This window comes from Heterocephalus glaber, unplaced genomic scaffold (genome assembly GCF_053883595.1).
Source record: "Heterocephalus glaber isolate CG9 unplaced genomic scaffold, H.glaber_assembly_v1.0 deba00000331, whole genome shotgun sequence".
NCBI classification, from domain to species: Eukaryota; Metazoa; Chordata; class Mammalia; order Rodentia; family Bathyergidae; genus Heterocephalus; species Heterocephalus glaber.
Window position 1 is genome coordinate 57,653,702 of NW_028258142.1, and position 14,173 is coordinate 57,667,874.

Here is a 14,173-nt window from a genome sequence, read left to right on the forward strand (position 1 = left end):
TCTCCTGAGAGTGGAGCACCAACAAAAAGTATTCACAATTCTTCCACACTTCTGTCTCTGTTTGGAGACCATAACCCTTTTATCTTAATTAGAAATCGCTGGCCCCCTCCCAGAACCCCCCCCCCACACAAATAATACAGGGCCTCACAGATAGAGCCTATCTTTGGGCCCAGCCTGCAAGGGGAGCTAAGGAAATGTGAAGCAAAAGCCACCCTGGCCACCTCAGCCTCCTTTGACGACAGCAGCTCAGGGCAGCCCGCTTCCATTCTCTGTGGGACAGGTGATCTTAGGAACACCCAGGGAACCGAGAAGGGCAGTTCTAGGGTGCCAATTAAGAGGAGAGACTGCTGCTACGCTGTGCAGAGAAAGGTCCACAGAGCGACTGGTACACAGCTGTGACTGGCTCTTGGTAAGTCACTGATCTCACCAAGCCAGACTCTTGCCTATGGAGGGTGTGAGACTTGGTAACACTTTCCTTAATGCCCAAAACATAGTTCTTAATTTTTCAACTGGTTGTTTTCTAAGAGGGTAAGGGCACGGATGTTTTAAAGATAAGATCTTACTACCAGTTAAGCAGGCATTTGTGAATTGTGCCAGAGAAGTATTAAGTTCCGGAACAACTAAGAGCGATGCCTAGCATAATCCTTGGCACATGGTAGTATTCAAATGCTTGCTGAACGATGAACAAATGAGTTCTAAGAAGTACAGGGGACAAGCAGCTGTCTACATTGGTATGCAGTATACAAATGGCACTGGATCAATTTTTAGGGGTCACCAGGTCGTCACTAATGTCTCTTTCCTCAGAGAGAAGCAACATTTTTCCAAACAAACCATAGCAATTAACTATGGGAGCCTTACATATTAAAATTAATGTAAGAGGGGCCAGGGATTTAGCTCAGTGGTTCCAGCACCTGCCGCGCAAGCACAAGGTCCCAAGTTCAATCCCCGGTACCAAGAAAAAAAAAATGTAAGAAAAGACATTAGAATACCACTGTGGCACATAGGTGTTCAATAAATGCTTGTTCAGTTAATCAACACTATCAAATAATAGGTAAAGCAGGGCATCCAAAATTCAGAAAGGAATTTATTAAAAAGTTGATCAATTGCAAATAGTTCTTTGGGACATGCTAAAAACGGGTATCTGCACAACTTAAACATTCCCTGTTTAAAAAGGTACACTGGCATGTGGAGGTCAGACTTTTATTCAATAGAAAGAATACAGAAACAAGCAAAGAACAGTCATCTTTCTGAACATGCAGAGGCAAGGACATAGTGGTGGACTGCTGAGTCCCCGAGAGCAGTAATTCTCTAACTCATTTCACTGCTACACACCAGAGCGGCAGCAAGGCACAGAGGTAAACAGCTTCCAGACTGAAGCCAAGCCATGAGCTCAGATTCTAGCTCCGGCCAGAATGAGTGTTTTAAGCAGTGATTTAAGCAGATTATTTAACTGCTATGCCTCAGTTTCCTCATCAATAAAATGTGAGAAGAATCAAAAATTATACCTGAGTTTTTATAAGAATTAAATGAGTTAATATTTATTAAAAGGGCTTAGAAGAGTCCCCACCACATAATACATTATATAAGTGCTTGCTTAAAAAAAAAAAAAACTTCCATTACTTCAAAACAGCAAAAGTAAGGTAATTTAAGAACCAGAAAATTAACCTCTTTTACATTCTGAGGTTTGTCACCTCATGAGTAAAATTATTTCAGTATCTATGAAAGCTGGTTCTTCAAAATTGCCAAGTATCTACAGAAGCCCACCTTCTGTCACTATTTTAAAATACTATCCAAAATAAGTAAACTACTAGGGTATTAAGCACCAAAAACAAAAAGAATGTCAAGGTCAGACCTTCCCTGCAGGACAATGAGCTCTGAAAATTGGTAATGATTTTTCTTGATTCTCCACTCAATCAATACTTAGGAGACTATACTGGAATTAAGAACAAAGTATGATTAATTTCTTGGGCATTTTTAGGCTTGTGAGATTTTAAATTATATTTACATAGATTTATTGGATTTTTTTGTTTTAATACTGTTTTTCCTTAGTTAAAAAATAAATTTCTCTATTAAAATTTATTGTGAATACGCTATTAAAATTTAGAAATATTTTTTGAGATATATTGTATATTATATATATAGCACAGTAATACACAGGTTAGTAACTATTTTAATCTGTGGCAAAATATGCAATGATCATACCTAAATGCTATTTCAGAAAATTAGAAAGCCATACCAATGTAAAAAGGAAAAAAAGAAACATCACATTTGAAATGAAAAACTTAATTCATACTAGAACTGAATTCATAATAAAATGAATTTTGTACTCCTACTTGGTATTTAATTGCAATATAAAAAACATGTAATTACTCAAAAGCATTCTGGATCTTGTTTTTCACTAAGCACTATTAAAAGACTAAAACTGACACTGAATTTAAAGTTTTAAGGAACATTTACAGTATTTCATTAATCCACTACTCTTCTTAGTCAATGGCTTCTCTCTAGCACCAACATCAGTTCTACTTAACATTTCTATAAATTTCCCATTCAAATACTATTCAATAAATTTTAAAACCATGGGTAGCCATAACTAGCCCTAAATATAACCCTATAAAATCCCTTTAGGCCTTCAGCCATAAAACACATCACCATTCGTAATATCTTTGCCAGTAACAAACAAACAAAAAAAAATCAGATTACGAAATACATTTTGGCAGCAGAGGGACTTTACTGTTCCATATCTATCTAAAGATTGTCTTGCTACTAGCCAGGATAATTTCTTCCTCTTTCCTTTTTTCTCCGCAGTGCTTCTAAGTATAGTGACAGCCGCATGAGGCTTTCCTAGTCTCAGCACTAGCTCAGTGAAAATTTGGGATATGTAAGTGGAAATATGAGAGAACACTTTATTTGGCAGTTCTTAAGGGTGGGGGGGTAGGACAAATGGCAAAGCAGTGTTTGGGCCACAGGATGAACAATCAATAGGCAGAAAGCAAGATAGAGGCTTCCTCAGCTTTTGGATCGACAATCGACAGCTGAGAGACTATTTTTTGCTATGGTTGACTAAATATGGTCAGGGAAGAGAGAGGCACAAGAGAGCCTGTTTGCCGGGAGTGCGTGTTTCAAATGCTTAGCTGCCTATAAAGCTGTAAGAGTGTAGCCTGTGGCCACCGAAGGAAGAATATAAGTGGCCCCTGTGGTGGCCATGCGCAGTCCTGTCCTCGCTTGCAGACTTAACCTCTGGATACGACAAGGCAGCTTTACTACAGATCTACCATTTAGTTTAATCTTGGGACTCAGACCCAAAAACTCAAACCAAGAAAGATGCAGAGTATTTCCCGAGGAGTCAGAAGAACTCAATGTATTCTGGTGGGCAAAGGAAAGCAGGGTGAATGTTTACTTACTTGGGGGGAGTGAGGTGTGCTTTGGGTTGGTTTGTTTTTGGGATTTTTTGTGTCTTTTTTAGATTGTAAAATTAACTTCCTCTGTAACTCTTCCCCCTCTTCTGAAGCATTTCATCTGATGAATATGCTAGGTATATTTTTGTGGTCTTTGTAGCAACCTTCCTCGGTGACTTAACTCTCTCTACACATCTGCAATGACTGGTATATGCCATTCCAAATCGAATGGCCAATGTTGATTCAAATTTATTGCAGGGTTTTTTTTCTTTTAGGGGAAGGGGGAGAAAAGTAGGTTATTTGTTTCTCAAATGTATCTTAAAAGGTGAGGTTGCGTATTTGCTGACACCCTCCCTCCCTTACTTCACTCAGCTCATAAAAGAAGTGCTCGATCAGCAAGTAGAGCTCGCACAGGACCCATAGGAGGAGATGGCTGCTGCGATGCGACTCTCTAGGTCACTGCCGCTATCCTGCTGCAAGCGCTGCATGACACTAGGCTGACAGGTAACGCACCATGCCGCCTGCACTTTCAAGGGTGCTTAGACCTTCTGCATGCCTCTCTAGTGTCGACTCCACAGATGTTCTGATTGTTAAAGTCTATCTGGGAAGAGCCTAATTTCACAGTACAAAATGACAGTTTGGGTAGTATGAAAAAGGAATGTTGTTCAAATATTTTCATAACATAACTCAATCTCAAAAATGTACAAAACTATTACTGATTACATTATTAAAGATTTAGCCTTTTTTAGTAATTGTTTTTGCAACCCCAGTAAATCTGTATCCCTCACTTCACCAAAGTATGCTATCTTCTAAAAATTGTATTTCAAGAGTTAGTCAAACAAGCAACTTGGCAGATTATAAAATACTTTTTAATGCTTACTATTTTCCCCCCATTAAGTTTATTGGTACATTTTCAGTATACAATACAGTTATATTCATCATTGGGATCTTGTACCTTTACATGAGTCTCTTGGTTCTTATTTTTTTTCCCCTTCCCTTGCCCTCCCTTCACCCCCTCCACCCTTCCCTATTTGCAAAGACCTTGTTTCCATTTTTTTTTCCTCTTCTCATAGTTTTTCCTTTCTCTTTTTTCCCTTCCCCTACCCCTCCCAATTCCCCTGCTCTTTTAGACCTTTTCTTCCTGTTACACAATATCAGTTATACATTTTTTAAATTACAATATCAAGATCTAGGAGACATTACCACAGATTTTACAATGCTTACTATTAATTAACCACAAAATAACTCCGAAGGCGTGTGGTGTGACCCCAAGCCTCTCCTGACTGCTGCGCCCCCCCAATTTGCTCCAATGAGCTGCGCTCACTCCTACACAGGCTGCAGAGATTCTACTTCCCCTGCTTTCTTTCTCTCTCTTCCCCTCCCTACTTTGCCAAATCTGAACATTTCTTGGAGTTTTCTTTTTAAATTAACCCTTTAGTGTCACAATAATTAAAAAGCTACTGACCAGCTATAATTTTTTTCTCATGCTACATGACTGTGCTAAAACCCAGGTGATCATAGGCTACAACCTTTTAGTCCTTTTAGATAAGTCTTTGGAAAAGTGAATTGGGTAGTTTTGTTTTATAGTGAAAAATTTTTTAAATCAAAAGAACTAAACTCACTAAAATTCAGTAGGTAGACCTCTATTTGAATTTGTATTCGAACAGAAGCACAGAAATATAAAATTTAAGTAAGGAACTAATCAAGACAAAGGAACAACAAAGTTTTCAAATGATCATGAGTTCTTATCTGCGACCTTAAAAAAGAAACTAAAGAAAAATTCACTGCTTTTAAAAAAAATAGCTTTCACTCCCATGCTGAAATGACTTGGGTTTTCTCTTTATTGCTTCAACTGCAGTCAATTCTAAAAGTACTAATTGATTTAAGTTTTGAATAAGATATCAGGTTTGCAAAAAAATTTGAACTAAACTACTATCTACCTGTAGGATCTAGTGACAAATAATAAATCAAAGAAAGAAGCATCTCTCTCTGAAGAGTCTAAGCTGCAACTACCAATTTCTGAAACACCCTGTGAAGCTGCACTGATTCTATGATCTCCTGCAAAAAGAACCAAACTGAGACAAAGTTCAACAGAAAACTGGTCAAATGTTTACAAATGTTGATGTCCATCAAGAACAAGGAACCCTGATCAATCAGGTAAACTGGTTATAAAGCATAGTCTGTGATAAATTAGTCTCTGCAAATGATCCACCACTGCTCTGTGCAGTGAGCTAAATACTAACAAATATTTATTTTACAAATGCGTGCAGCTAGCCACTCAGTAATACCTACTCAGAGCACATACTTCTTTATGTACCCATATGAACATACAATGCTATGGAATGTAAAGAAGTATGTATTTTTGGTAGGTAATAAGCCACCACGAGGAACTAAATGGCAGCTAAAAGAAGCCCTTGCTTCTTTTCTCCAAGAATGACCTTCATATGATAAATTAACCTACTATCATGAGGATGACCTTTGGCAACACTAACACCAAAAAAAAAATCCTTACTACTTATAGATGGAAACTCAGAATCCTTATGATTTATATTCAGTGAAGTAAAAGTTCCACTGAAGTAGATTTCAATTTATTATAAAAGTTCTTTAAAGCATTTCAGTTTAAAACATACTGCCTTTTACATCTTGTGAATATTCACATAATTGAAATTTAACAATAAGAGGAAAAACAGTACTAGCAATTTATTTTCTTCACAATTTGATCATAACTCAAGTACATCAACTGATTTGGTAAGAAAAATAACATACAAAAAAAAGCTGGCTTCGAGGCAGGCGTGGTGGCACGTACCTGTAATCCCAGTATTCTGGGAGGCTGAGGGAAGAAGCTTCCAAGTTGGAACTAGCCTGGGCAACTCAGTAAGTTAGAGACGCTCTCTCCAAATTTAAAACAATTTAAAAGGGCTGGAGATGTAGCTCAGTACAAAGGCCCTGGGTTCAATCCTCAGTACTTCCCAAAAATAAGTCTGACTTCATTTTCACTCACATTTTAATAGCTATTCTCTTCACATGTAGGAAGTTTAGAATCTATCAATATTAGAAGAATTTCAGACTGTATTATCTTTGAATCTGCTTTCTCCTGAGGGAGCATATAAAATGAAAACATGATGGAGCCAGGGATTTAGCTCAGTGGCACAGTGCCTGCCTTGCAACCGCAAGGTCGTGAGTTCAATCCCAGGTACCAAAAAAAAAGAAAACATGATAGTCAAGAACCAACTTATACACACAGAATAACCATTTTTATTGGTACTGTACTATGCAATTATAATTCAATTTTATAGATATAACAGATCCACTGTATTTAGTATGTTAGGAATATCAAAGTATTTTTTATAATCTATTATGTACATTTACAAAAATCATAAGCTAGGCCAGGTGGCACACGCCTGTAATCCCTGCTTTTTGGGACACAGAGTAGGAGGATTGGAAACTCAAGCCTAGATTTAGTGAGACCCTGCGTCAAAAAAATAAAAACTAGGGCCGGGGATTTAGCTCAGTGGTTCCCTGCCTGAGTCACAAGCACAAGGACCTGAGTTCGATCCCCGGTACCAAAAATTAAAAATTTAAAAAAAAAAATTTTTTTTTTAATTAAAAACTAGGGCCAGGGATTTACCTCAGTGGTGCTGCCACCTGCCTCACAAGTGCAAGATCCTGAGTTCAATCCCTGGTACCAAAAAAATTTTTTTAATTAAAAACTTGGCTAGAGATAGAGCTCAGGGCCAAGGACCGGGGTTCAATCCTCAGTATTGAAAAGAAAGAAATTTTTTTAAAAGTTCTTAGCAACAATCAATAAGCAACACCTATTTTAAACTACTATAATATTACAAAGAAAAAAGAAAATACTACTATTTATATATTCCTATTTCTTACTAAAAGTTGTTTCAATAAAAACATTTTACAAAAAGCATAGTAATATTTTAAACTTTCGTGTTAAAAACTGAATGGAAATGACAAGTTTAACTACTGTTAATTTTCTGTTTAATAAGACAATTCATTATTAAATGAGTTTCATTTTATCAGATTATTCTGAATGAGAAAATTAATAAGTAGCATGTTATTGCACATTTATTGGAAATTATTAAAAGTATGATTTTTTAATTTTACATTTCAAATAAATTAGTGAACTCACTTAAGCATAGCCCTTCTGATTACCTACCAAAAAGAATGCCAGCATTTCAGGTTCCATTTGTTACTTCTACCTGTATATGTCCTAAATACCAAAAACTAAAAACAGATGCCTCAAAAGTAGAGGTTGTTCTATAAAACTGCTCAAAGGGTACTATACTCCTAATACTTTGTAATGAACAATTACATTAGTAATTTTACAGGTATAAAAAGTTTTAATAATTCTTTTTAACCATTCCAGCAACTAAGAATCTCTTTGCTATAATATTAAGAGTATATAATCCTTATTCATTTATCAAGTAAAATTATAAACTGTGGTGCTTACTAGTTTAACTTAACATATCTAAGAGTATTTTCAATCACTCTAAAATGTCACATCTATCACTTAGATCAGCTGTTCATTTTTAACTGAGTACATGTTAAACTCTGGACATCTGCTGACACTGGTGTAACTCAAACATTTCAACTGTCTCCCTGACAGGGATAACAGATGCTGACATTATCAAATGCTGTACTATTTTTTTCCCATGGCCTCTCCTTGCCCCAATATGGCCAGTATATGAAACTGAACTGCTGTCCAAAAGCACACTTGAGCAACTGGATCTGCTAAATGGTTCCCATATAACTAGTAAAAATAGAAGCCGGTGTTACTGCTATCTTCAGCACTTAAGTTCATGCAATGTAACACCTGTTTCACTTCTATTAGAATAAACGTGGAAAGACTATAGATACATTAATTTTACCAGCAGCCAGACACTTAAACAACAGATAGAGAAATACACTTAATGTAAGAACTGTTTGCATATTGCCCAAGTTAGTGTTGACCAGTAACTATAAAGAACAGTTCACTCTTTATATTTCACTTCATTTACTTTATAAACAAACTATAATTTAACAGGCTTGTATTTTTCTGCAAGTATTTTTCAGAAGACATTCCTCTCCTGATATTGAAACTACAGCAAACCCACCATTGTAACAAAAACTTAAAACTATCAAATTTTTTAAATATTACATGGTAAATTTCAATATTAAAAAGTCATGATTGTAGCTAACCACAAGTCAATACACAATTAAACTGAAAATGAGAAGTAACCAGACAATCTGTACCCAAAATGACAAGAGAATTTATTCAAAGAAATAGACCTTTAAAAGGGTTAAATTACTGACCCATGACTAGTAACCCTAAATGAGTAACAACAAAGAAAAATAAGGTGGCATGCCCGGGAGTTCTTCCCAACACAAGTCCAAGGAATATACTAAATACACGTGTGATCTATTTATAACTCAAAGGGCAGAGGTATTTTTCTTAAGGCCATTCATATTCCTCCAACCTCTGTCAGCAACTTGCTAGGAGCCCTCAACTACAATACTAAAAAAAGTAGTGATGGTAGAAATGTGTGATTAATATTACTCTTCCCCAACTACTGCCGGAATGGTTTACTACCTATAAGTAAATAGAAAACATCACTCTGAAATGTGTCAAGGCTACCTTTTCTTATAAATATTGTTGGTTTTGAAGCAGCTTATTGTTTATAGTTAAGAACTAACCATAAATGCTGAAAAAGTCATGCACTGACAATGTGTTAAAAGGAAAAGATTTCTAACTGTTAAGAGTAGGAAAAGTGCCATCAAGGCAGAAATTTTATATTTAGTGACTGAAGCACTGATAATGAGATCTTCTAACACTTGTGGATGGTCCATAACCATATTTTTACAAATGAAAAGCATTTAACTGTTCTAGATCCCAAACCAGCACACTACAATGCTTTGCTAAAGCTGGTAAAATGGAACCAAATCGCCTCTTCAATGGATTTGGTCCCCTTCAACCAGCTGTAGCTATGCATTGATTACTACAGGAGAGCCAGCGCTTTCATTTATGAATATCAATTCCATGTCAACTAATTTTAACTCAAGTTATTCAGACTGTGATTAACACTAGATAACTTGTTACTGTTCTACTTGGAAGAACTAGAGTGGTCAAAGACATTCATAAAAAGCTTTATGAAAGATGTGTGGATGACTCATGAATTTCAAATAAAATAATTTTACTCATGTATGGTCTCCTGGTATTAAATTTCTTGTTCTTCAGAAAAGAATAATAAAAAGTAGGTTACACTTCATAATAAAAACATAGTTCCTCAGAAGAAGGAATTACCTGGAAAGTTCACCTAAAACCCATGTGAAAATATGAGGGGAATGTCTCAGCACAGATCAGACAGCCACACATGTATTTCTGTATACCACACCAAAAACCACACTATTACATAACATAATACTCTAGAAACGTCGAGTCACTGTCTTCCATGAGATTAGCCTTTACTTTTACCACTAAATCCCTGAATGCTAACAGGAAAACTGAAAAAGGAGGTAATACCACAGAAGAATACCTTGAGAGACTTAAGCAATAAGCATCTAGTTCTGCAATTCTTCCAACTTTGAACCAAAGGTGTTTAATGCTTAAAGAAAATGTTAAGTGTCACCACTTTTTACTCATAAGAATATTTCAATGCTCCCTCCTCATTTCCTCAATTGTAAGGTAGTAACATTCTATTACTCCCTGCCTTTTTTGTCCTTTACAAAAATCATGAACACACGCATAGGTCTTTCAGCAGAAAGAAACTGAAGTGAAAATAGTGAGTGTTCCAAGGGAATCCTGTTTGAGAGTAGATGCATGCAGAAGTAGAGAGATAACAGGCACACTGTATCATCAGGCAACAGATTCTCAGCTGATTTTTGTTCAATACCCAGTATATTCAGAATTATAAAAGGAAAAAAATGAATACCAACAGAGTCCAGATTATCAAATCTCCTATATTCAACATATTTTCATTTACCAAATCACATTTTGGAACTGACAGAGTTAGAGATCAAGATATCATAATGTTCTAGAGGGAAAAACGAGTTGCTCACAGATTCCGTAAGATTTATCATGTGTGGGAATAAATACATGAGTAAACAAGAAGTCACCCAGTACTAACTTGAAAATATAGCATCACAGCATATAGGTCGCTCATATTTTGCTACTTTTGACATTCAATTTATAATAAAGAAAAAATATAAATAACATTATCAGTAGTCCCAAAAGACCTATCAATTGTCTTCGCCAGCTCTGCAGAGAACCCTGCTGACTGATGTATCTACAGCCTGCAGGGAGCTCCAACAACTTAACAACTCCACATGAAACGTTCCCACACACAGAGCAAAGTAACCTGCTGACTCAGGAATCCAAAGACATTTAGTTCTTACTTTGATCAGCAGAAATCATTTCTGCTCTGGTCCAATAGTTAAGCCACTATGTAATTATGTATAATTGCAATATAACAGTTTCCTTAAAGACTTAATTCTGTACTTAGTCATGTACTACACATGAAATTTCACTGTCCTTATTGTCAAATTTATTGTCAACATTTGTTTCCTAGATTCAGAGCACTGAGGAGGATACACAGATGAATACAAGCACCCACAATTTTAACAGAAAGAAAGATATGCATACAGTAACAGAGAAAATGGAAAATGGAGGAAGAAAGCGTCAACGTATTTTAGGAAAGGGCAGCAATGTAATAATGTAGCTAAAGGGTAAGGCAGGTGGAGGGAGTTTAATTAGTGGGAGATGAAGCTAAACAGGCTTGAGACATCAAAAATTGGTTCTGGGCTGGGGATTTAGCTCAGTGGTTTCAGCATCTGCCTTGCAAGTGCAAGGTCCTGAGTTCGATCCCCAGTACCAAAAAAAAAAAGGTTCAAATGACAAGACGTATAAATTTTACTATGGACACGAGAAACAACTGAAAGTGTGGGAACAGTGAGGGGAATTTTAAAGTGATAATTATTTGATCAGGAGAATAATAAGACACTGTAACAGTCGAGGTAAAAATGGTAAGAACTTATTAGGTCAGCAATAATAGGAATAGAAAGACTGTGCCAGACTGAAAAGACTAGCCGAATAGATTGAATTTTAAAAGGAGCAGGGCCAAGGATGTAGCTCATTGGCACCCGTGCCTGCCTTGAAAGTCCTGAGTTCAATCTTCAGTACCAGAAAAAAAAATTCATGAAGTGCCAACTGTTTAGGGACAGGGATTTAGCTCAGTGGCACCGCACTTGCCTCACAAGTCCAAGGTCCTGAGTTCAATCCCTAGTACCAAAAAAAAGAGGAATTGAGTTGAAATTCGTGAGAGCAAAGATAACCGTAAGCAATGACACACCAAGAGGAAAGATGCATTGAATTGTCATACTCAGATAAATTACTCACTGTCCAGGAGTCTCACCTCACAGACCACAAAGCATAAATGGTACTAAGAAGGGCGTAAGAGCTCTGATTCTCAAGTCACACGGAACTTGCTCAAGTTCCAGCCATTTCTCTAATCAGCTACATAATCAAGGCTAAGCAAATTCACCTCGATAAGCCTCACATTCTTCATCTATAAGATGAAGATTTTAACCCCCGCTGCAAAAGCTGCTGAAAGGGCTGGAGGTGTGGCTCAGGGCAGAGCCCTTGCTTAGCGTGCACAAGGCCCAGGATCGATCCCCAGCACCAGAGGAGAGGTGGGCAGTATTCAAAGCACTGAGGGAGATAATGCATGTGGAGTACTGAGCAGAGGCCTGGCATGTGCCAAGCGCTATCACTGAAATAATTATCTATTTGAAAGCCTCAGGACATATAATACTATTCTGTCTCCTTCATGGTACAAACATATGAAGTGCCTGAATATTCATAATTTGAAAATATTCAAGACATGAAATACCGTTATCCATTACATCCTACATTACATGCCCACTGTCATGGGTACCAACAAGCAACAGCACTCAAAGTCTTGTTTTCAATGATTACCCTCTAGTGATGATTCTAAGAATGAATGAATGACTGGAAACATTAAACACAACAAGGAACCACAGAGAGTGAGAATTCAGGATACATAAAATTGTCAAAATAAACATCAGCATAAATATTTTCCTCACTCAAGATATATTCACTTAATCGGACACACATTTAAATAACGCATTGTTTCTCTTGTGTGGGAAATCAAAAGGGTAAATAAGGTCCAAATGGATGACAGATATTGGGAACCAGGAAGAAAATGTTCAAGTAGGAAGGGGAAAGGGGGGGTTAGAGAATAAAAGAAAAAAATGGAAAGAGAGCTTGTGTAAATGAGGGGGAAGAAAGGTTGAAAGGAGGGGAGAGGAATGGGAAAAAAAGAAAAATCAGGATATATTATGCACAGGTACAAATTCCCTATGACGAATGTAATCATTATGTTCATCAAAAGTGTACCAACACAATCCCCGGCACCAAAAAAAAAAAAAAAAGTGTACCAACAGGTAGTGCAGATGCCAGCAGCAGCCCGGCTGGACCACACCACACAAGCCTGCGCCACTCGCTCAGCATCTGAATCCACACAGCAGGGAGGGGGAATAAAGGCCATGGTTATGAGCCCCAGAAGACAGAGCAGAAGTGAACAACAGAGAGGGCCTCTCTGAGGCTCCTCAATGAAATCTGAAGCCCACTGGGAAAGTGATGAAAATCTCTTCAATAAAGGCACAAAGGACCATGGAGGTTGGTAAGTTGGTGGGATCAGTACCTCCCATAGAAACCCAGACTAGCTTAGCAGGGATGACAGCTGGAACCTGCAGTAGAACCTTGCAAAGTCTAATCCTGCAGGAGGTTAGGGACCTTAACTTGGGCCTTGCAGCCAGAAATCAGCCTGAATCTCAGCAGACTACAACTGGCTTGCTGAGACTAATCAACTTAGACCTGCACATTGCTGCCGACATTATCTACCAGGACAGCAGAGACATATCCTGAGGGAGACCTTTTTATATATTTTCTTTTCTTTTCTTTTCTTTTTCTCTCACTCTCTCCCTTCTGGCTCTGTATTTCTCTCCCTCTTTGTTCCTATTCCTGTCCCATTTTGAATTGTTTCTCTCTCTGTGTCCTCTCAACTATCACTATTATAGGAAGGTGAATACAATTTCTAGCTTCCCTATTGTTGTCAGTTTGTTCTGTACTTGTCTGTGTTCCTTCACTTGGTCTTTTCCTCCTGTCTTCAACAGATTCACACAATTTGCATGATCATCCCATGTCCTCTAGCCTCATCTCTAACCTTTCCCTCTCCTTCTATCTCTCTATCCCTCCCTCCCCAACCCCTTCTAAATCCTTGTCCCAAAGGGTAAATTTGCCGTATTGAAGGGTTTATTTACTACAAACATATTTTGGGCTGACCCTAGATTCTGATCTAGCTCTATAGCTTGGTTAAAAGTGACAGATTAACTTGCTACCTACCACAAATTGTCCTTTTCTAAACAGTGTTTGATGCTATTGTTGATGCTGACTGTGTCAACTGGGCTAAGGTGTTGAGATTGATCTAATCAGTTGTCCTCTCTGGTATACTGAAAACGAGATTGCCTAAGAGACATTAAAGACTCAAAGCCGAAAAAGTCCAGCTATTCCTGGAAGATATCTCTGAGAAGCAATCACTCCATAAGGCCTCTAAACACAAGTAATAAAGATACCCACAATAAGAAATATTGAAGTATCGGCCCAGGAATTAAAGCAAAAACAGCACCAACAACACAATTAAAAATGAGAAGACACTTTAGCAGGACACAAACCCAGACTTCCAGCTCGCCAAAGGCAAATTCTGGGG

General features: G+C 37.5%; 1 protein-coding gene and 1 long non-coding RNA gene across 3 annotated transcripts in view; one reads left to right on the plus strand and one right to left on the minus strand.

Moving 5' to 3' along the window:
• Mib1 (MIB E3 ubiquitin protein ligase 1) overlaps positions 1–14,173 on the minus strand; it is a 115,020-nt gene that overhangs the window by 30,823 nt on the left and 70,024 nt on the right. The gene's annotated exons all lie outside the window — the stretch shown is intronic.
• On the plus strand, positions 2,967–8,949 carry LOC110350831 (uncharacterized). The gene is made up of 3 exons (XR_002397723.2): positions 2,967–3,385; positions 3,768–3,899; positions 5,342–8,949. It is a non-coding gene; the product is annotated as an uncharacterized LOC110350831 (long non-coding RNA).